Source organism: Phyllobates terribilis, unplaced genomic scaffold (genome assembly GCF_046119375.1).
Source record: "Phyllobates terribilis strain yellow unplaced genomic scaffold, ASM4611937v1 Scaffold_1__5_contigs__length_1240528914, whole genome shotgun sequence".
In the NCBI taxonomy this organism is placed as follows: domain Eukaryota; kingdom Metazoa; phylum Chordata; class Amphibia; order Anura; family Dendrobatidae; genus Phyllobates; species Phyllobates terribilis.
In genome coordinates this window covers 442,217,961-442,240,284 of record NW_027362761.1, presented here as the reverse complement: position 1 = coordinate 442,240,284, position 22,324 = coordinate 442,217,961, and positions in this window count along the sequence as shown.

The window sequence follows — 22,324 nt, the reverse complement described above, 5'->3', positions numbered from 1 at the left end:
GCCATGGTATTAGCAGTGCCCCCAGTATCAGTAGCGAAGTAATTCACAATTTCCTTCTCAGGAATTTTATTTGATAGACTGAGTGGCTGTCCAAATACATTCGTTTCTCACAAAGGAGCTGAAGATACAGAGTGGCAGTAGGTGCAAGTTTCTCCAGCATGTTAGATATCAGAGGGTGGGCCATGGCTTCTCCATCAGGAAAGTTCTCAGCGCAAACCTTGCAGCTGTTATGGGGCTCTTTAGCGAGGAGAAAGGTGGTCCCTCAGAATCAAATCCTCTGGTGGGCCTAATGTTCTTCAGTCTGACACTGCTTCTCGATGAGAGTTGTATTTCACCACAGCCATAATCTATAGTTTGGTGAAAGAACTGGCATAAAGGGAAATTGTATCTACTCCGGCTGTGATTTCTCCCAGGAAGTCCTCTAATGCAGCTTATTGCATAAGCAATGGCAGCCCGTCCAACATCAGCTCACACTTCTCAGTGTTGTTTAGTCACAGACAAAGATCATTCTTTACGCCTTGAATTTAATCACTACAGAGTTGGACAATGGCCTGATCTGCAATGCGTTTTGAGAAATAACGTGCATAAGCAAAGCCACGGTTTAGGCCACTGATGGTCATTAAGCAGAACTCATACAGCTTTCCCACTGACTAAAAGAGGGGTATCAAGACTTGCAAGTGACGCACCCCTGGGCCTTCTGTGCCGTGCGGCATCGCGTACATGGGGGCTTACCCGGAGCCGGATCTGATAGGGGTAGTAGTCTCGTGGCGGTGACCCGGTCCATGCCCAGGGAGTCAGACTAAGTGGCGGTAAAATAGCAGTGGATGTTGGATGACTACGCCACCCGTTGAATGCAGCTTTGGAGCTGCCGCTGCAGGGCAGACCGCTGAGGCCGGTGGAAGGATGGTGCAGCGGGGATGGTATAACCCCCAACGGGAGGGGTATGGCCTCAGGGCAGCCGACGTGGATGATGGGGGTAGCAGGAACCACTCAGAGACGATGCGTGTAGTTCAGGGTCTTTACTGGTGACAAAGATAGACCCTCCTGGAGTACTTGCTAGCGATTGGGGCCTGGTCAGTCCTTGAGCAGATGGGATCTCCCCTGGCCAGGCGGAGTTGTAGGCCTTCCCAGCTAACTGTACTCTTCTGGCTACCTTGCTAGAGGCGGGTAAAAGTAGCCCACGTCCCTGAGTGTACCGTGTGGTGCTCACCCGTATGGCCGGTGACTCGGGGCCTTCTAATGGCTTCCGCTCCACGATGGCGGTGCTGGTCCCACGCGTGTGACCGTGCCTTCGGGTTTCTGGGCCAGAGGACCTGCAATCCCCTGCCGGTCGGTTTCTGCTGCTGGGTAAGGATTAGTCCCCACAGCCTCGGACTCCGGGTCCGGTGATAACTTCTCAGTCAGGGCGAGCTCTGCAGCTGCCAGCCCCTGACTCCTTGTAGCACTGCTCCCACAGAGCTCCTGTTGTTTCTTCCTATGCTGCTTCTCTTCTCTACTCTTGTTCTCTCCTAACCCTGCCTCAGCCCCAGGTTTATATAGGGGAAGTTCTTCCCCTCCCAGGACTGGGCAGGAGGTGTGGCATGCATAAGATCCCTGACCAAGAGACCTCCCACCTGCTCTCAGACATAATATTGCTATTATTGTGGAGACCAGACCCCTGGGGTGCCACATTCCCCCCTAGTGAAATTTAGTACTCCGGGACTAAACATATTTTACAAAAACATAACAGGGTGTAACAACAACAATAAAATACAGTAAGGAAACACATAAAGATGGTCACGGTGTGTCCGCAACCGGGTGCAGTCTTTGAAGAAAACAAAGGTGTCCATTTCACCAAAACAGGGAGACGTAACCAGGTAGGGGTCTGTCCTGCCCCGAGTCCTTAACAGTCTTTTAGTCCGTCCTGGGTTACGCTCCAACTATACACAAAGGATTCCCGGTAAATCCACCAAAGACTCCTGTAAATAACTAGAAACACAAAATTATACACAAGCAACAATAACAGATAAACATTAATAAAATAACTTAAACACTTAGATCCTCCACCGTACGCGCAACTGGCCTCTAGTGACCCTAGTGGACCTACGAAGCTGGTTGACTGGTCCTGAGCTACAGGGTATAGGAGCTGTCAAGGGTAAACTGGGCAGCCGTCTATGGACCCTTTGGCTCACTAGGGGTATGGCAGGCTCACTATAAGCAGAGGGTTGATCCTCCTGATCTGCTTGTGTGGAGTCTTCTGCCTCCTGGACCGGCTGTTCTTCCAGCTCTACCGGTTGCTCTGTAAGTACTTGGGATGCTGGTTGGAGGAACGTGAGGACGGGTACCACAACTGCACCATTGACTTGAGTCCAGGACCGAGGGAAGTCTCCGAGCACAGTACTAACCATATCTTTCCCTTCCTCTATGGGTCGAGGGTCTCCTTGTTCCTCTTCAGGGTTCCGTAGCTGTTCGGGACACTTCTTCAGGTGATCCCGGGATACAATGGTTGTGGTTTCCCCTCCGTCTTTGCTGATGGTACAAACCTTCGGGTTGTCGTGGCTCGAGGGCAGTACGGTGTACGGGTCCTTCTCCCACTGGTCGTCCAACTTATGGAGCCGTCTTTTCCTCTTCAAGACCTGCTCTCCGGGCACCAGGGGAACAGCGGGAGCATACTGGTTGTAAGTTTTCTCTTGTCTTTCCCTAGCTTGACAGAGACTACGCTCCACGCTCTCCTGTACTTTCCGGTACTGCTGCTGCCTCTCTGTGTCCCAGTCTGCTTCTGGTGAAGTGTCCTCGGGTGTCAGTACTCCCATCTCCAGGTCAACAGGTAGCTTACCAGGTCTTGCCCTCATCAGGTAAGCCGGGGTACAGTTAGTGGAACCTACCGGGATGTGGTTGTATAGGTCCACTAGGTCGGGCAGCCTCTCGGGCCACAGACTGCGTTCTTCCAGGGGCAATGTTTTTAGAAGATCTATCACCACCTGGTTCATTTTCTCACAAAGTCCATTAGTTTGCGGATGATAGGGTGTCGTCCTTATCTTCCGGCAACCATACAGAGTGCAGAGTTCTTGGAAGACCTCCGCTTCAAAGGCAGGTCCCTGATCCGTCAACACTTGGTCCGGGTACCCGTGTGGACGGCAGAAATGCTGCTGGAAGGCTCTAGCTGCTGTTCGAGCTGTTAAGTCCTTGACGGGGACGACAACCAAGAACCGGGAGTAGTGATCCACGATGGTTAGTGAGTAGACGTAGCCACTTCTGCTTGGGGTCAGTTTTACATGATCCAAGGCTACCAGTTCCAACGGCTGCCGGGTGACGATGGACTGCAGGGGAGTCTTCTGGCTGGCACGGTCCTTCCTTCTTAAGTTGCACGGGCCACAGTCTCTGCACCACCTCTCGATGGTTCCTCTCATGCCCACCCAATGGAACCGCCCGCGCAGCAGGAACTCCAGCTTCTTCCATCCGAAGTGCCCAGCTCCGTCGTGGTATGCCTCCATCACCATAGCTGCGTCTCTTCTTGGCACCACTACTTGCCAGATTAGTTCATGCGTCCGGGAGTTAACCATTCTGCGGCACAACTTCCCCTTGTAAAGGAACAGTCGACTCTTCTCAGCCCACAGTTGTTTGGCTTCCTCCGGAACGTCTGGGTCAAGGCATGCATCTGGCCGAGTCAGCATCTCCTTTACCAGTCGGACGGCAGGGTCACTGTCTTGCGTCTCCGCCCAGTTGTAATGAGGTAAAGGGTTGAACGTAGCGGATTTACTCCTTACACGGTGGGAATACTGGATAGTCCCATGATGGTGGAATGCGGGGAGTTCCACTTCTTCCAGTCCCTCTGAGTCTTCCCCTACGTCCGGTAGGTTTGGCATCCTGGACAGGGCGTCTGCGTTGGTGTTGGAGCGTCCTGCCCGGTATTTGATTGTGAACTCATAGTTGGACAAGCGGGCCATCCATCTCTGCTCTAGGGCACCGAGTCTTGCTGTGTCCAGGTGTGTCAACGGGTTGTTATCCGTGTACACGGTGAACCGGGAAGAAGCGAGGTAGTGCTTAAAGCGTTCGGTGACTGCCCACACCACTGCCAGGAACTCTAGCTTAAATGAGCTGTAATTTTCAGGGTTTCTTTCGGTGGGTCGCAGTTTTCGGCTGGCGTAAGCAATTACCCGTTCTTTCCCCTGCTGAATCTGGGACAGTACGGCTCCTAGCCCGATGTTACTGGCGTCGGTGTAGAGGATAAAGGGCTGGCTATAATCAGGGTATGCCAGGATTTCATCCCCCGTGAGGGCCATCTTCAGCTGGCGGAAGGACTCTTCTTCCAGCTTCTCCCATCTGAAGGGTGGCTTCTGGTTCTTGGCCTTCCTGGACTGGCCTATCAGGAGGTCTTGCATAGCAGCTGCCTTTCTGGTGAAACCGGGAATAAACCTTCGATAGTAGCCTACCAACCCGAGGAACTGCCTCACTTCCTTTACGCTGGAGGGGCTTGGCCATTCCTTAATTGCGGTGATCTTATCAGGGTCGGGAGCCACTCCGTCAGCACTCACCACGTGTCCCAGGTACTGCACCTTTGGCTTCAGGAGGTGACACTTAGAGGGTTTCACCTTCAGGCCATAACTTGCCAGGGCTTCGAACACTTCCGCCAGGTGTTTCAGGTGGTCCTCGTAAGTCTTGGAATATACGATGACATCGTCCAGGTACAGCAGGACCGTCTCGAAGTTTCTGTGTCCCAGACAGCACTCCATTAATCGTTGGAAGGTTCCTGGTGCATTGCAGAGTCCGAACGGCATACAAGTAAACTCGCTAAGTCCCATCGGGGTAGTGAATGCGGTCTTCTCCCGGTCCGCCTCTGCTACAGGAACCTGCCAGTACCCGCTAGTGAGATCCAAGGTAGAGAAGAAGTTAGCAGATTTTAAAGCAGCCAAAGACTCCTCTATCCTTGGTAAGGGGTACGCATCCTTGTGTGTGATTCGGTTGATTTTCCGGTAATCTACACACATTCTCATGGTGTTGTCTTTCTTTTTGACTAAGACTAGTGGGGCTGCCCAGGGGCTACAGCTATCCTTGATTACCCCAGCCTCCTTCATGTCTCTAAGCATCCCCTTGGCGTGTTGGTAGTGTGCAGGGGGTACGGGTCGATACCTCTCTTTTATGGGAGGATGGTCTCCCGTGGGGATGTGGTGTTCCACCCCCTTGACTCGCCCGAAGTCTAACGGGTGTTTACTAAACACTCTCTCGTACTCTTGAACCACCCGATAGACTCCCTGTTTCTGATGGGAGGGAGTGGAGTCAGTACCCAAATGTAGTTGCTGACACCAATCCTCCATTATTTTCTTAGAGCCGTTACCTTCCTCCGGGTGAGATGGAGGCAAGGGTTCCACAGACTGTATAGAATTTTGGTTGATGGTGTATAATTTGGCTAGCGTGGCATACCGGGGTAGGTACACTTCCCTCTTCCCGATATTTATTATGCGAACGGGCACCCTCCCATGGCGTACATCAACCACCCCCCGGGCTGTCAAAATGGTGGGCCTACTGTCTGAATAGGCTGGTTCTACCATTGCTTGGTAATCTCTACCTCTCAGACCAATAGCTGCCCGGCACCAAATCATCATTTCACTTTTCGGGGGTATGGCAATAGGGAAAGGGTCACACATTCTTACGCTACCAATCTCACCGCCGGAGAGTTCCACCTGTTGCCGTCGCATCAGTGCCCGGATCTCTTTCTGGAGCACTCGCTGCTGGCCGGAGCTGGCGTTCTTGGCAACCTGCTGTAAAATGAAAATCACCTCTGCAAGACAATTTTCAATCACATTAGTTCCTAGAGTTATCTTTGGGTGACTCTCACGCTTGCCAATGTCTACAATGATCAGTCCCTGTGCTGCCAGTTCGACTCTACCGATTTTAATGGTCATCTCTCTAAATCCGATCTGCGGCACGGGTTGACCATTGCTGGCGATGATACTCAAGTCGTCGTCAGGGTAGCGGGTTATATCCGAGTCATTCCAGTACTGCTTGAAGAGCACGTACGGGATGGTGGTGACCTGTGACCCGGTGTCAAGTAGGGCACTCATAGGAATGCCATCCAGTACCACAGGCAAGACTGGACGTCCTCCCACATATTTGTCGCGCCAGTTCGATGGGCCTGGTGATCTTTTTCCTGGGGGTTGGCCCTCTACCCCAGGTTGTGCCAGTTTAAACGACAGTACCTTGCCATATGTCCGGGTTGATTGCAGCGGCGGCAGATGGGTTGTCCGTCCTCGTTGTATCGGTCGCTGGGTCTTCCTCTGGCCGGTGGGGTCCTCCTTGGTCGGCGCCACGGGATGTCCTCCGGTCCGGATGCCAGCTGGATCTTCCCTGGAGTGGAAACCTGTAAAGACTGCACAGTTCGGGTTAGCGCAGCAACGCTTTTAGCTAGCTCTTGGACCTGATGGTGCAGGTCTGGAGCCGGGTCATTGTTCAAAGCCTGCCTGCGCATCAGCCCCCACAGGCCCTGCCGACAAGGGCGCCGCCTCCTGGTGGTAAGTGATAGCTGGGCGCCTGTGGGTCACAACGCCACCCGGTGCCGGTTCTCCGAGCACCCGGATAGCTTTGTCCTTGAACTGTGCAAAGTCCAGATGAGGATCCTGTAAGGCTATGGCCCGCAACTGGGTTCGGTGGACATTGCAATATAGTCCCTCTATAAATTGTTCGGTTAACAGCCTGTCCTCGTTTCCCACGCTGTCGGGGTTGGTCTGCTTAATGGCTCTCAGGGCCTCTTGTAGGTTTAGTGCTTAGTCCCTTATACTCTCATGTGCTCGCTGCTTGCACCCTTAATCTCGGCTGAGGTGCGGGTATCAAAGGTGTCCCTCAGCCGGGTTAGTATCCCTGCGACAGTCCTCCTCCCAGGTGGCCAGGACTTTACCTCCCTTTGGGCTGCCCCGGTTAGTTGGGCCACCAGGATGCTCATTTTTGCTCTTCTGTGAGGGGGTACACCTGGAAGAGGCTATCCAGCTTTTCTCTAAAGTCATTCAGGGTATGTGACTCCCCTGAGTATTGGGGTAGCCAGGCTGCTCCAGGGATATAGGGCATGGTAAAAGGCATGACTGCAGCAGCGCTGGCGCTGGCGGGGGTTGAGGCAGTGAAGCTCTCCTCCGTATCCGACATCTTCCTCCCCCCTAGTGGACCGTGGCCTACCTTGCGATGATCCTCTTCCGTAGGCCGCGGCTCCGCAGTGGATCGTCAGGGTTGAGGACCTTCCGTCGCGCTCCTGTGACGTCGGCGTCTGCTGGGCTCCTTCCTGGACCTTACGCAACGTCCGGACGTGAGGCGGGGCTTCAGTTCTCGCGCGCTTTTGGAGTCCACGCCCCTCTTCTTCCCGCGCGGCATCTTCAAGATGGCGTCCAACGGCGGGAAAACTCCACGGATGGCGGGAAGAAGGCAAAAGATGGCGCCGGATGGCGGGAATCTTCACCGATGGCGGGAAGGAGGCTGAAGATGGCGCCGGATGGCGGGAGTCTTCACCACTGGTAAGTTTGAACAGTCTTTTTCAGGCATGCAGTACCCGGTGGTTGCGGGCACGAAATCCTGCCGACTACACCAAAAGTTGACGCACCCCTGGGCCTTCTGTGCCGTGCGGCATCGCGTACACGGGGGCTTACCCGGAGCCGGATCTGATAGGGGTAGTAGTCTCGTGGCGGTGACCCGGTCCGTGCCCAGGGAGTCAGACTAAGTGGCGGTAAAATAGCAGTGGATGTTAGATGACTACGCCACCCGTTGAATGCAGCTTTGGAGCTGCCGCTGCAGGGCAGACCGCTGAGGCCGGTGGAAGGATGGTGCAGCGGGGATGGTATAACCCCCAACGGGAGGGGTATGGCCTCAGGGCAGCCGACGTGGATGATGGGGGTAGCAGGAACCACTCAGAGATGATGCGTGTAGTTCAGGGTCTTTACTGGTGACAAAGATAGACCCTCCCGGAGTACTTGCTAGCGATCGGGGCCTGGTCAGTCCTTGAGCAGATGGGATCTCCGCTGGCCAGGCGGAGTTGTAGGCCTTCCCAGCTAACTGTACTCTTCTGGCTACCTTGCTAGAGGCGGGTAAAAGTAGCCCACGTCCCTGAGTGTACCGTGTGGTGCTCACCCGTATGGCCGGTGACTCGGGGCCTTCTAATGGCTTCCGCTCCACGATGGCGGTGCTGGTCCCACGCGTGTGACCGTGCCTTCGGGTTTCTGGGCCAGAGGACCTGCAATCCCCTGCCGGTCGGTTTCTGCTGCTGGGTAAGGATTAGTCCCCACAGCCTCGGACTCCGGGTCCGGTGATAACTTTTCAGTCAGGGCGAGCTCTGCAGCTGCCAGCCCCTGACTCCTTGTAGCACTGCTCCCACAGAGCTCCTGTTGTTTCTTCCTATGCTGCTTCTCTTCTCTACTCTTGTTCTCTCCTAACCCTGCCTCAGCCCCAGGTTTATATAGGGGAAGTTCTTCCCCTCCCAGGACTGGGCAGGAGGTGTGGCATGCATAAGATCCCTGACCAAGAGACCTCCCACCTGCTCTCAGACATAATATTGCTATTATTGTGGAGACCAGACCCCTGGGGTGCCACACAAGGCAGCCAAGAATTCCCTATCCTCACCAAGAGGACTACTGTCCATGTCCTCCTCCTCCTCCTCCTCCTCCTGATTATCACCCAATCCGTGTTGAGATGAGATGTGATGAGGCTGGGCTGCATAGTTCCTTGCTCCACCTGCAATGCCCCCTCTTTAACTGTGAGCACCAAGCATTTCAGTAGACAGAGAAGCGGAATGGTGATGCTAATTATGGCGTCATCGCCCCTCACCATCTTGGTGGAGTCCTCAAAGTTTTTGAGGATGGCACAGATGTCAGACATCAATGCCCACTCATCAGTTCTTATGTGTGGAGGCTGACCTGAATGCCGATGGGCGTGTTGAAGCCGGTACTCAACAACTGCCTTCTGCAGCTTAAAAATCCTTCCCAACATCTGCAACGTTGATTTCCAACGTGTGGTGACATCGCACAACAGTCAATGAGCTGGAAGTTGCAAACACTGCTGAACCACTGCCAGGGTGGTGGACTTTCTGAAATGGGCACACACACATAGTACTTTCACAAGCAGCTCTGGCAGATCTGGGTAGGTTTTGAGAAACCGCCGAACCACTAAGTTGAGCACATTTTGTGCTCTCTCATTACTAATGTGTACCCCTTTATGGAGAACAATATCAGCCTGCTTTATATACCACGGTACTAAGAAAATCAATTGTAGAATTAGGAACGACACCTCTTCCACTACAGTCAACCCAGGAGATGGAGACCTTACTTGGAGTTTTCATGTTTCCCTAAATTAGGGCCTAACATCAGCAAAGAGGCATCAATTTCAGTACAGTAAAAATTGTAGAATTAGGAATGACACCCCTTCCCCTATAGCTAACCCAGTAGATGGAGACCCAATCAGGAGTCTTCATACTTGAAAACATTTGGGCCTAAAATCACCAAAGTGGCATCAATTTCAATACAGTAGAAATAGTATAATTAGGACCGATACTTCTTCCCCTACAGCCAACCCTTTAGATGGAGACTCAATCAGGAGTGTTGACATTTCCCTAACTTAGGGACCAACACTGCCGAAGTGGCATCAATTTCACTAGAGTAGAAGTAGAATAATGGATACCAAAACCTCTTCCATTACTGCCAACCCAATAGATGGAGACTACTGATGAGCGAACGTGCTCGCCACTTCTCGGTACTCACCCAAGCATCACTGTGCTTGACAAGCTCGGCGCTCAACGAGTATTCCAGGGTCGCTCGGGCGGGAACTCGGGTCCCCTCCCTGCATGTTTGGCGCTCTTAAGAACATCCGAGGATTGCTTGCCATGCACTGTAATGCCGTAGCCATGTTGGACATTACAGTGATTGGCTGGCCGCACAGCATCATCAGGTTTATATAAGACCTGGTGCCGCCATGCTCGTCACAGTCAATCCCGGAATCAGGCAGAATAGGGAGAGCTGCTGCTGCGTCAGGGAGAGATTTTCTTGTTTATAGTTAGTATAGATATTCCACAACATACATCTATATCCATCTGAACTAACAGTCCTTCTGAGGACTAATCCAGCTGCATATAATCAGTGCTAAGCAGGCAGCCAGAATATGTGGCAGACTGCAGTGTATGATACAGAACAAGAGGGTCCATTGAACGTCTTGTCTGCTCCTGCTGTAATAATTAAAGATATTTCTAGACATAGCCCCAGATATCAAGGGCCAGGGCAAATTGTTTTTGATCTTAACCCTGGTTATTTGCTTAAAAAACAATCCAGAGTACACAATTTTTCTGCTCCATTCTGCTCACTGCAGAATAAAGTCAGATCTGTTCCATATTTCAGCGATAAAAATCCAGAAATTTGAACTGAACATGGAAAATATTGTCCTCCTTTTCCATTCTGTAGCAGTGTGTCGGTGAAGCTATTCACACTAGGTCTCTATGTAGAATAATATTAGTAAATTACAGGCCTGCTATTTAAAACCGTGATTCTCTGTCAGACATATCACCTATAAGACTGTTCAAAAATCATACATTTCTTCGATTTTCATTCCATTGCAGTGTGTCGGTGAAGCTATTCACACTAGGTCTCTATGTAGAATAATATTAGTAAATTACAGGCCTGCTATTTAAAACCGTAGTTCTCTGTCAGACATATCAGCTACAAGACTATTCAAAAATCATGCATTTCTTTGATTTTCATTCCATTGCAGTGTGTCGGTGAAGCTATTCACACTAGGTCTCTTTGTAGAATAATATTAGTAAATTATAGGCCTGCTATTTAAAACCGTGGTTCTCTGTCAGACATATCACCTATAAGGCTGTTCAAAAATCATACATTTCCTCAATTTTTATTCCGTTGCAGTGTGTCGGTGAAGCTATCACACTAGGTCTTTGTGTAGAATAATATTAGTAAATTACAGGCCTGCTATTAAAAATTGTGATTCTCTGTCAGATGTATCACATATAACTGCATTCCAAAATCAGCCATTTCTCGTGAGCGTGGAAAATATTGTCCTCAATTTAAAATGGGCAAGGTGCGTGGCAAGGGATGGGGAAGTGGACGTGATGGTGTTCATGCATGCAGAGGCCGAGGACGTGGCCATGGGCAAAATGAAATTGTGCCACAATAAACACCCACATCTTGTCGCTCCACCTTCCTGTCCCAATTACTAGGGGACCGCAGAACACCACTATTGAACACAGAGCAGGGTCAAAAGGTTGTTGGTTGGATAGCAGTAGCAGATAATGCTTCCAGTCACTTTGCCACCACCACCACCACCACCCTGTCTTCCACACGGTCAATTCTCAGTAGCCGGGAATCTGGACCGCATATTACTCACCCTGATCCCCCTCCCTCCCACCATGCTGACTGATCCCACACTTGGACACTCAGAAGAGCTCTTCACTTTTCCATTTGTAGATTCGGGCCCCTCACCCAGCCATCTTCAAGTGAGTCAAGAGGAGAATGCATGTAGCGATGCCCAAATATTGGAGCAGCTACGGTTACACGAAGGTGATGGTGGTAAAGTGCAATTACTGTCGCAAGAGGTGGATGACGATGATGAGACACAATTGCCAGAAAGTAAGGAGGAGGACCAGGGTGGGGGAATGGAAGACAAGGTGGTGGATGATATAGTAACTGACCCAACCTGGCAGGGGGACATACAGAGCGAGGACAGCAGCACACAGGGGAAGAGAGGCGTAGCACCACAACAGGCAGGATGAAGCAGTGTGGTGGCCACAGACACAAGGAGGGAAAGCGTTCCTCGCAACGCCAACACGACGGAAGTGGCCAGTACAACTGTTAGGTCTTCCCGAGTCTGGTTATTTTTTAAAGACTCTGCAGATAACCCCAAAAAGGCCATTTGCACTACCTGCCAGGCCAGCATAAGCAGGGGTAGCAAAACTAGCAGCCTGACCACCACCAGCACGATCAGGCACATGGCAGCAAAGCACCCAACTAAGTGTGCCAAACCCCAGGGTTCAGCAACAGGGTCTGTGGGTGACACCACTGCTTCTTCCGCTGTTGTGCGTGGACCTCAATTCCCTGTCCATGGCGCATGCCAATATGCCTCCCACCCTGCACCTGTTGTTGCACACTCTCATCTAGCACCATCAGCAAGCACGTCCATGTCCTTGTCCCAGCGCAGCGTTTAGTTGTCCCTACCCCAGTTCTTGGAACGCAAGCGCAAATACGCAGCCAACGCCCCACAGGTCACACTACTAAATTCACACATTTTGCTAATGCTTGTGCTCAAAATGTTGCCTTTTAGGCTCGTGGAGATGAAAGCTTTCCACAACCTGATGGCGTCGGCCGTCCCTTGGTACTCAGTCTCTAGCCACCACTATTGCTCCTGGTGTGCTGTCCCCGCATTAGATGACCACGTGTCCTACAATATTAGATGTGCCCTCAACATTGCAGTTACTAGGAAAGTCCACCTAACCACGGACACATGGACATGTGCTTGTGGACAGGGACAGTACATCTCACTGACAGCACACTGGGTTAATATAGTGGAAGCCAGGACCCAGTCGGACCTTGGGACGGAACACATCCTCCCGATGCCGAGGATTGCGGGCTTGGGTCAATCAGGGTTGCCCCCACATTTTACAGCTCCTGCAGATCCTACTCCTCCTTCTCTTCAGCATTCATCTCCAAAATGACCACATCAGTCGCAAGCTGGAAGCACAGCAACACTGCCTTGGCCAAGCCAAAATAGGCTGTGTTGAAGCTAATATGCTTAGGTGACAAACCACACAATGCTGAAGAGTTGTGGACAGCTCTGAAAGAGCAGGCAGATCTGTGGTTCACACCGCTGACTCTACAGCCAGGCATGGTCGTGTGCGACAATGGGCAGAACCGGGTGGCGGAGAATTGACAGCCGGAGTAGATACGGTTTCACTCTATGCCAGTCCTTTCACCGAGCTAAAGAATATGGCTGTGGTGAAATTTAACTCCCACTGAGAATCAGTATCATACTGAAAAACATTGGGCTCACCAGAGGATTTGATTCCGAGGGCTCACCTTTCTCCCCCGCTCAAAAGCCCCATAGTAGCTGCAAACTTTGCGCTATCATGAACTCTCCTTAGGGAAAAGCCAGGGCCCACCCGAGGATTCTCTGGTGGGACCGTCCAACCCTGCCAAGAAGCAGTCCTGGCTAAGAAAAGTGTGTGGGAAGGTTCCCAGACACTCTATGGCTGCTTTTTTACTGAGGTGGAAATCCACGCAAACACGGAGGGAACATACGAAATCCTTCCAGATATTGTCCTTGATGGGTTTTGAACCCAGGATCCCAGCGCTGGAAGGCTTCAGTGCTAACCACTGAGCCAATGTGCTGCCATTCACCCCCTGATATCTAATACGCTGGATAAACTTGCACCTCCTGCCACTCTTTCTTCAGCTCCTCTGTGAGAAACTAATGTATTTGGGCAGCCACTCAGTCTACCAAATACAATTCCTGAGAAGGAAATTGGGGATGGCTTCGCTACTGGTACTGGGGGCAGTCGTACCATAGTTTACTGGAAATATTCCAGGCTGGTAGGAGGCAAGCAGATTCCCACAGAAAAGTACCAGCAGTAATGTTCAGGGACCCATGTTTGTGGAAGTCGGAGATGACACCAGGAGAAATAGTGGTGGCTGGAGACCAAGTATGGACACCCGGCCGCTGCCGCCATGAGGTTGTGGACAGCTTCCGCCTCCACGAGCCTAAAAGGCCACATTTCAAGTGCAAGCAGCTGCCCAGAAATCTGGCAGTTTACTATTGCGGCCTGTGGGTGGGAGGGTGGCTGGCTGCATACTTGCACTTGCATTCCAAGTAACAGAAAACTAAGCAGACAGTGGCCTCTATCATCATCATGGCCTCACCTCGACACTATGAACTCTCCTGAAGGAGAAGCCAGGGCTCACCGAAGGAGTCTCCGGCTCTCTGGTGGGCCTGTCCAACTCTGCCAAGAAGCAGCCCTGGCTAAGAAAAGTGTGTGGGAAGGTTCCCGGACACTTTATGGCTGCTTTTTTAATGTGGACTGGCTCCGTACTGTACCTGGCCACAATCACCTGTCCATTAGTGATGAGCGAGCACTAAAATTCTTGGGTGCTCGAAGCTCGGGTCGAGCACATTGGAATACTCGGGTGCTCGACCCGAGCAATGAGCCCAATGTAAGTCTATGGGAAACTCGAGCATTTTTCTGGTGTTCCCTCCCGGCGGTCTACAGAAGGTCAAAAATTGCCCAAATCGATGGGAACAGTGCTCAATTAAATGTCAGGCAGGCAGAATATATAGGCAGACAGGCAGGCAGGGTATATAGGAGGGTGCATGAAAAACATAGCAGGGCATTTACTATCTCAAATACTATTGAGATCTCTGCTACTGGAAGTGGAAAGGAAGAACAAAGACAAAACAATTTAAATAATAAAAATATGGGAGGAAGAGAAACCAATCACAAACTAAAATGTTTTTATACAAATGCACAAAGCATGGGCAACAAACAAGGAGAATTGGAACTACTAATGCAAGAAAAGGAATATGATGTCATTGGAATCACTGAAACTTGGTGGGACGATACACATGATTGGAATAAAAGGCTAAAAGGATACAACTTATTTGCAAGAAACAGACTTGAAAAACGAGGAGGAGGTGTTGCATTGTATGTTAGAAAAGCGTATATCTGCACAGAGATTGAAGCTTCAGAGACTGGGAGTTCTGTGGAAACTGTTTGGGTAAGAATACAAGTAGAGAACAACGGAAAGGACACCATTGTAGCATTTACTACAGGCCACCTGGGCAAGCTGAAGATATGGATGAACTCTTTATGTATCAAATGACCAAGTTCTCCAAAAAACATGACGTAGTGGTCATGGGAGATTTCAACTATCCAGACATTTGTTGGGAATCTCTCTCAAGTAAAACTAACAGGTCAAGCAAATTCTTATCCTCTCTTGCTGACAACTTTATCTTCCAAAAGGTAGGGGAGAAAACAAGGGGATCTGCTACTTTGGATCTAATCCTTATAAACAGGGAGGAAATGGTTGAGGAGTTAAAGGTGGCTGGGACGCTAGGAGGCAGCGATCATGCTATTATAGAATTTTGGATAACTAGAGGAGGAAGACATGTGAAGACTCAAACTTCAAGGTTAGATTTTAGAAAGGCAGATTTTAAGAGACTCAGAAAGAGAATAGGAGGGATCCAATGGCTGGATGTCCTTAAGGACAAAAATGTCCAGGAAGGATGGGAAATTTTTAAAAATGAGATTCTCAAAGCACAATCGTTAACAATCCCGAAAAGTAGGAAGAATGGGAAGCATTTAAGGAAACCAGGATGGATGAACACAGAACTTAAACACATGCTAAAAAGAAAGAAAGAAATGTTTATTAAATGGAAAGAGGGAGGCATATCTAAAGAAGATTATAATGCAGTCTGCAGATCCTGTAGGGCACGTATCAGGTTAGCTAAAGCTGACAATGAATTAAGGCTTGCAAGAGATGTCAAAAGCAATAAAAAAGGATTTTGGGGGTATGTCAAAAGTAAAAGAAAAGTCAAAGATGCTATAGGATTTTTACAGGATGAAAATGGAGAAATGGTAAGAGAGGATGTTGAGAAGGCCGAACTTTTTAATTCCTATTTTGCATCTGTTTTCTCTCAGAAAGAAAATGTAACATCAACTGATCTTCACTGTCCTTTTAAAGGAATAGAGGAATCCAAGTTATCTGTAAACAGAAAGATTGTGAGGGAATATTTAGCTAACATAAATGAGTTCAAGTCTCCAGGTCCAGATGAATTACACCCCAGAGTACTGAAGGAGATCGTAGAAGAAATTTTAGAACCACTCTCCATAATCTTTGAAAATTCTTGGAGAACAGGAGAAGTCCCAGAAGACTGGAGAAGAGCAAATGTTGTTCCTATCTTCAAAAAGGGGAAGAAGGTGGACCCAGGGAACTATAGGCCGGTGAGTCTGACTTCTATACCAGGAAAGATCTTTGAACAAATTATTAAACAACATGTATGTAAGTACATGGATAAGAATGAAGTGATTAACCAGAGTCAGCATGGGTTTGTAACTAACAAGTCATGTCAGACTAACTTAATTTCCTTCTATGACAGAATCACTGACTGGGTGGATCAGGGAAATGCTGTAGATATAGTATATCTTGACTTCAGCAAAGCATTTGACAAAGTATCTCACACCATCCTTATTGAAAAAATGACCAAGTATGCAATGGACCAGGCAACTGTTAGGTGGATTCATAACTGGCTTAGTGATCGGACTCAAAGGGTGGTTGTAAATGGCTTCACATCCAGCTGGATGAACGTCTCAAGTGGGGTACCACAGGGCTCCGTCCTGGGACCTGTATTGTTCAACATCTTTATCAATGATTTAGATGAAGGAATTGAGGGTAAACTGATTAAATTTGCTGATGACACAAAGCTAGGAGGGATAGCTAATACTAGAGAAGAGAGAGAGAGGATTCAAAAAGACCTAAATAAACTGGAGCAGTGGGCAGCAACCAACAGAATGGTTTTTAACAGGGAAAAATGCAAAGTACTACATCTGGGCAATAAAAATGAAAAAAGCATATACAGAATGGGAGGAATAGAGCTAAGCAACAGTACATGCGAAAAAGACTTAGGTATACTAATAGATCATAGACTGAACATGAGTCAACAGTGTGATGCAGCAGCAAATACAATTCTGGGATGTATTAACAGAAGCATACAGTCTAGATCACGTGAAGTCATTATCGGTCTTTACTCCTCTTTGGTCAGACCTCATCTGGAATACTGTGTACAGTTTTGGGCACCACATTTAAAAAAAGACATAGACAAACTGGAGCAAGTTCAGAGAAGAGCAACCAGAATGGTGACTGGTCTGCAAACCATGTCCTATGAGGAACGGTTGCAGGATTTGGGAATGTTTAGCTTGCAAAAAAGAAGACTGAGAGGAGACTTAATAGCTGTCTACAAATATGTCAAGGGCTGTCACATTGTAGAAGGATCATCTTTATTCTCATTTGCACAAGGAAAGACAAATAAAGACTAGAAGCAATGGGATGAAACTAAATGGGAGGAGACACAGATTAGATATTAGAAAAAACTTTTTGACAGTTAGGGTGATTAATGAGTGGAACAGGCTGCCACGAGAGGTGGTGAGTTCCCCTTCAATGGACGTCTTCAAACAGAGGCTGGACAGACATCTGTCTGAGATGATCTAGTGAATCCTGCTTTGAGCAGGGGGTTGGACCAGATGACCCAGGAGGTCCCTTCCAACTCTACCATTCTATGATTCTATGATTCTATGATTTGGAACACACTAGTGCCCTCCGATTTTCATGCACCCGTCTATTTAAAAATGCCGGCCGGCAATTCATCAGCGGCATACACCGGTTCCCGACAATTTAGAACAGAAAGAACAGAGCATCACACATAGATTATATAGATAGAAACATGTCAGTCACATATATAATAAGTAGAGTGACAGTGTTGGTTACTGTACTTGTTATTTAGTGTTAAAATAAAGGATTTATTAAAAAAAAATAATAGTGTTTTTGTCTCTTTAAAAAAGCCGGCCGGCAATTCATCAGCGGCATACACCGGTATCAGACAATTTAGAAAAGAAAGAATAGAGCATCACACATAGATTAGATAGATAGAAACATGTCAGTCACATATATAATAAGTACAGTGATAGTGTTGATTACTGTACTTGTCATTTAGTGTTAAAATAAAGGACTTATTAAAAAAATAATTGGCGTGGGGTTCCCCGTAATTTTAGTCTCTAGCGGAGGTTAAGCAGACGGCTGGGGCAGATGTTTGAAGCCTGGGAAGGGGGTAATACCCATGGAGCTTCCCAGGCTACTAATACCAGCCCCCAGCTGAATACCTAGCCTTTACCAGCTATTAAAATGGGGGACCCCAAAAAAAATGACGTGGGGTCCCCCCTATTTTAATAGCTAGCAAAGGCTGATATTAATAGCCCAGGAAGGGTGCCATGAATATTGGCCCCCTCCCAGGCTAGAAACACCAGCCGTCAGCTGCCTCAGAAAAGGCGCATCCATAGGATGCGCCAATTCTGGCACTTAGCCTCGCTCTTCCCACTGCCCTGTAGCGGTGGCAGTGGGGTAATAGAGTTGGGGTTGATGTCAGCGTATAATGCCAGCTGACATCAAGCCCAGGTTAGTAATGGAGAGGCGTCAATAAGACACCCCCATTACTAACCCCATAGTGAAAGTTAAAAAAAAACACAAACACCCAGAATAAAGCCCTTTAATTGAAATAAACACACAATTCTTTAATGTTCTAAATTAAACCATACTTACCATCACGCCCATTCCAGCTGAAGCCAGCGATGTCCTGCAATAAAAATAAAATAATAAACCAACCTCATCCTTACCTTTCCATGGTTCCCAGGACGGCTCCAGCTCTGCTACATTCACATGACAGGCTGGATCTCAGCCGAAAGCTGCCATGCAGCTTGCCATGCCGCAGACACTGAGAAGCGCAGGCATGCTTGCGCTCTGCAGTGTCTCTGAAGGATAACAAGCTGGACGGCAGCGCTCAGCTGCGATCCAGCGTGTCATCTCAATACCATCCCAGCGTGGGAGAATTCTCCTGCTCAAGCGCTGAGCGCAGGAGAATTCTCCCACGCTGTCAGTGACGTGCATGAGGTGAGCTGAGTTCATTGGACATGAACTCGGCTCATCTGGATGCCGTCACAGCGAGACACTGAGGAGTTCAAGCATGCGGCATGGCAAGCTGGATGGCAGCTTTCAGCTGCGATCCAGCCTGTCATGTCAATGTAGCAGAGCTGAAGCTGTCCTGGGAACCATGGAAAGCTAAGGATGAGGTTGCTTTATTATTTTACTTTTATTACAGAAGACATTGGCTTCAGCTGGAATGGGCGTGATGGTAAGTATGCTTTAATTTAGAACATTAAAAAATTGTGTGTTTATTTCAATTAAAGGACTTTATTCTGGGTGTTGTGTTTTTTTTAAATACTTTACTAGAAATTCATGGTGGTCATGTCTAATATTGGCTTGACGCCATGAATTTTGGGCTTAGGGCCAGCTGATAATACCAAGCTGGCCCTAACCCCTTTATTACCCAGTGAGCCACTGCACCAGGGCCCTTGATGAATTGGGTACAGCGCCAGAAGATGGCGCTTCTATGAACGCGCCATTTTCTGGGGTGGCTGCGGACTGCAATTTGCAGCGGGTGGGGCTCAGAAAGCTTGGGCCTCCCTGCGCTGCGGATTCCAGCCCCCAGCTGCCTAGTTGTACCTGGCTGGACACAAAAATAGGGCGAAGCCCCACATATTTTTTTTTTAAATTATTTCATGAAATTCATGAAATAATTAAAAAAAGGGATTCCCTGTATTTTTGTTTCCAGCCAAGTACAAATAGGCATCTGGGGGATGGGGGCAGCCCGTTCCTGCCTTCTGTACCTGGCTGGACACAAAAATAGGGCGAAGCTCCACGTATTTTTTTTAAATTATTTCATGAAATTCATGAAATAATTAAAAAAAAATTGACGTGGGGCTTCGCACTATTTTTGTGTCCAGCCAAGTACAGCCCCCAACCACCAGCTGCCTATTTGTACCTGGCCGGACACAACAATATAGGGAAGCCCTTTTTTTTTTTATTATTTCATGAATTTCATGAAATAATAAAAAAAAAATACGTGGGGCTTCGCCCTATTTTTGTGTCCAGCCAGCAGGCAGGAACGTGCTGCCCCGACCCCCCCCCATCATTTTTTTGGGGGGGTCCCCCCATTTTAATAGCTGGTAAAGCCTAAGTTTTCAGCTGGGGGCTGATATTAGTAGTCTGGGAAGCTCCGTGGGTATTACCCCCTTCCCAGGCTTCAAACATCTGCCCCAGCCGTCTGCTTAACCGTCGCTAGAGACTAAAATTACGGGGAACCCTACGATAATTTTTTTTTTAATAAATCCTTTATTTTAACACTAAATGACAAGTACAGTAAGCAACACTGTCACTCTACTTATTATATATGTGACTGACATGTTTCTATCTATCTAATCTATGTGTGATGCTCTATTTTTTCTGTTCTAAATTGTCGGGTACCGATGTAAGCCGCTTTTTTAAAGTGACGTACTTATTATATTACTTATTATATATGTGACTGACATGTTTCTATCTATCTAATCTATGTGTGATGCTCTATTTTTTCTGTTCTACATTGTCTGGTACCGGTGCATGCCGCTGATGAATTGCTGGCTTTTCAAGTTTCACTGTGAGCACTGTTCCCATCGATTTGGGCAATCATTGTAATGCCACAACCACCATGGCTGTGACATTACAGTGAGTGGCAGACAATCCCTGCATGATTGGTGCTCTAAATAGCGCCAAACATGCAGGACGGGGACCTGAGCTCCCGCCTGAGCATCGAACAAGTACTCGGCGAGCTCCGAGCATCTCGAGTACTGAGATGCTCGGGCGAGTACCGAGAAGTGGCGAGCATGCTCACTCATCACTACTGTCCATGTTTTTGTGGTTAGGCGGTCCTTCCCAATAAGTGCACTGGGAAGGGCACGGGTAATGTTGCGGAACCCGCACTTATGGAAGGCGGAGACGACACCTGGGAGAAATAGTGGTGGCTGGGGACCGAGTATGGACACCGGGCCACCGCCCCAATGAGGTTGTGGACAGCTTCCACTTCCACGAGCCCAAAAAGGTTTCATTTGAAGTGCAAGCAGCTGCCCAGAAATCAGTATACTATTGTGGCCTGTGAGTGGGTGGCTGGCTGCATACTTGCTCTTGAATTCCAAGGAATGGGGTAGGATCAACTGAACGCTGCTCTGGGCCAAGGACGTGGACGGTGATTGTTGCAAGTCTGCAACGACAGGTGCATGGCGGGAGGCATCTTCGCATGCCAAGGATCACTTATGATGTGCACACTATTAGGCAGTGACCTGGGAGTCAGAGATATTTCCAGGGGTCTTCCCCATGCTGTTCCCATGTCTTTTCAACACTGTATGCATGTGTCTGATGATGTGTCACACACCACATGGCCAGATAAGGTTGTAAAATGTTAAAATGACATTTACCGGTGAATGCATTTGTCTTGGTTGAAAGCAATGCAAAAGTGCAAAAGCGCATCCAAAACGCTACGTGTGAACATAGCCCCAGGTGTGGAGAAGCATTTTTGTTTTTTGGTTATTTATTTTGCCTTATATACAAGTCATTGCCCTGTAAAGGATGTTCCTTAACATGTTTCCCAGGAAAATCCCTTTTGGTTCCGTTTTTGCAAGTTTTATTGTGAGTCCGTAAAAGTGGCGTAATACCTCTGACAACATTGTTGACAGCAGTGACCTGGGCGTCAGAAATGCTTGCAGGGGTGTTCTCCATGCTGTTCCCATGTATTCCCACCGATTTGGGAAATTTTTTGGCCCTCTGCAGACCGCTGGAAAAATGCCCGAGTTTACATTGGGCTCGTTACTCGGACCGAGCACTCGAGCATTCCAATTTGCTCGACTCGAACAACGAGTCCCCAAGCATTTTAGTGCTCGCTCATCACTAATGGAGACCCAATCAGGATTCTCCATATTTCCAAAAATTAGTGGCAGGACACTAGCAAAGTGGCATCAATTTCACTACAGTAGAAATTGTAGAACCAAAGCCTCTTCCACTACAGCCCACACAAGAGATGGAGACCCAATCAGTATTCTCCACATTTCCAAAATTAGTGGCAGACACCTGCAAAGTGGCATTAATTTCACCACAGTAGAAATAGTGTAATTAGGACTGAAACCTCTTCCAGTAAAGCCAACTCAGTAGATGGAGACTCAATCAGAGGTGTTTACATTTCCCTAAATTAGGGCCTAACACCACCAAAGTGGCATCAATTTGACCAGAGTAGAAGTAGTTTAATGGAGACCGAAACTTCTTCCACTACAGCCAAACCCAATAAATATAGACTAGTGATGAGCGAACGTTCTCGCCATTACTCGGTACTCGCCCTAGCATCACGGTTCTCAACAAGCTCGCTGATCGGCAAGTATTTCCGGGTTGCTCAGGCGGGAGCTTAGGTCCCCGCCCTTCATGTTTGGTGCTCTTTACAGCAATTTCAAGGACTGCCAAAAATTAGGATGAACTCCAATAAACATTCGAAGAGATGTAAAAATAATCAATAAAAACATAGTAGGATCTTTGTTTTGTATAAAAACCAGTCTCGCCAATGTAACCTCAATATAATCATATTGTTCAGCTCCTGCACCTTTCCTCTTGTTCAGCCTCCATCTCCAAAATGACCACATCAGTCACAAGCAGGAAACACTGCAGCTCTGTGTTACAGATCCGGGTGGTGGAACCTCTGTGCT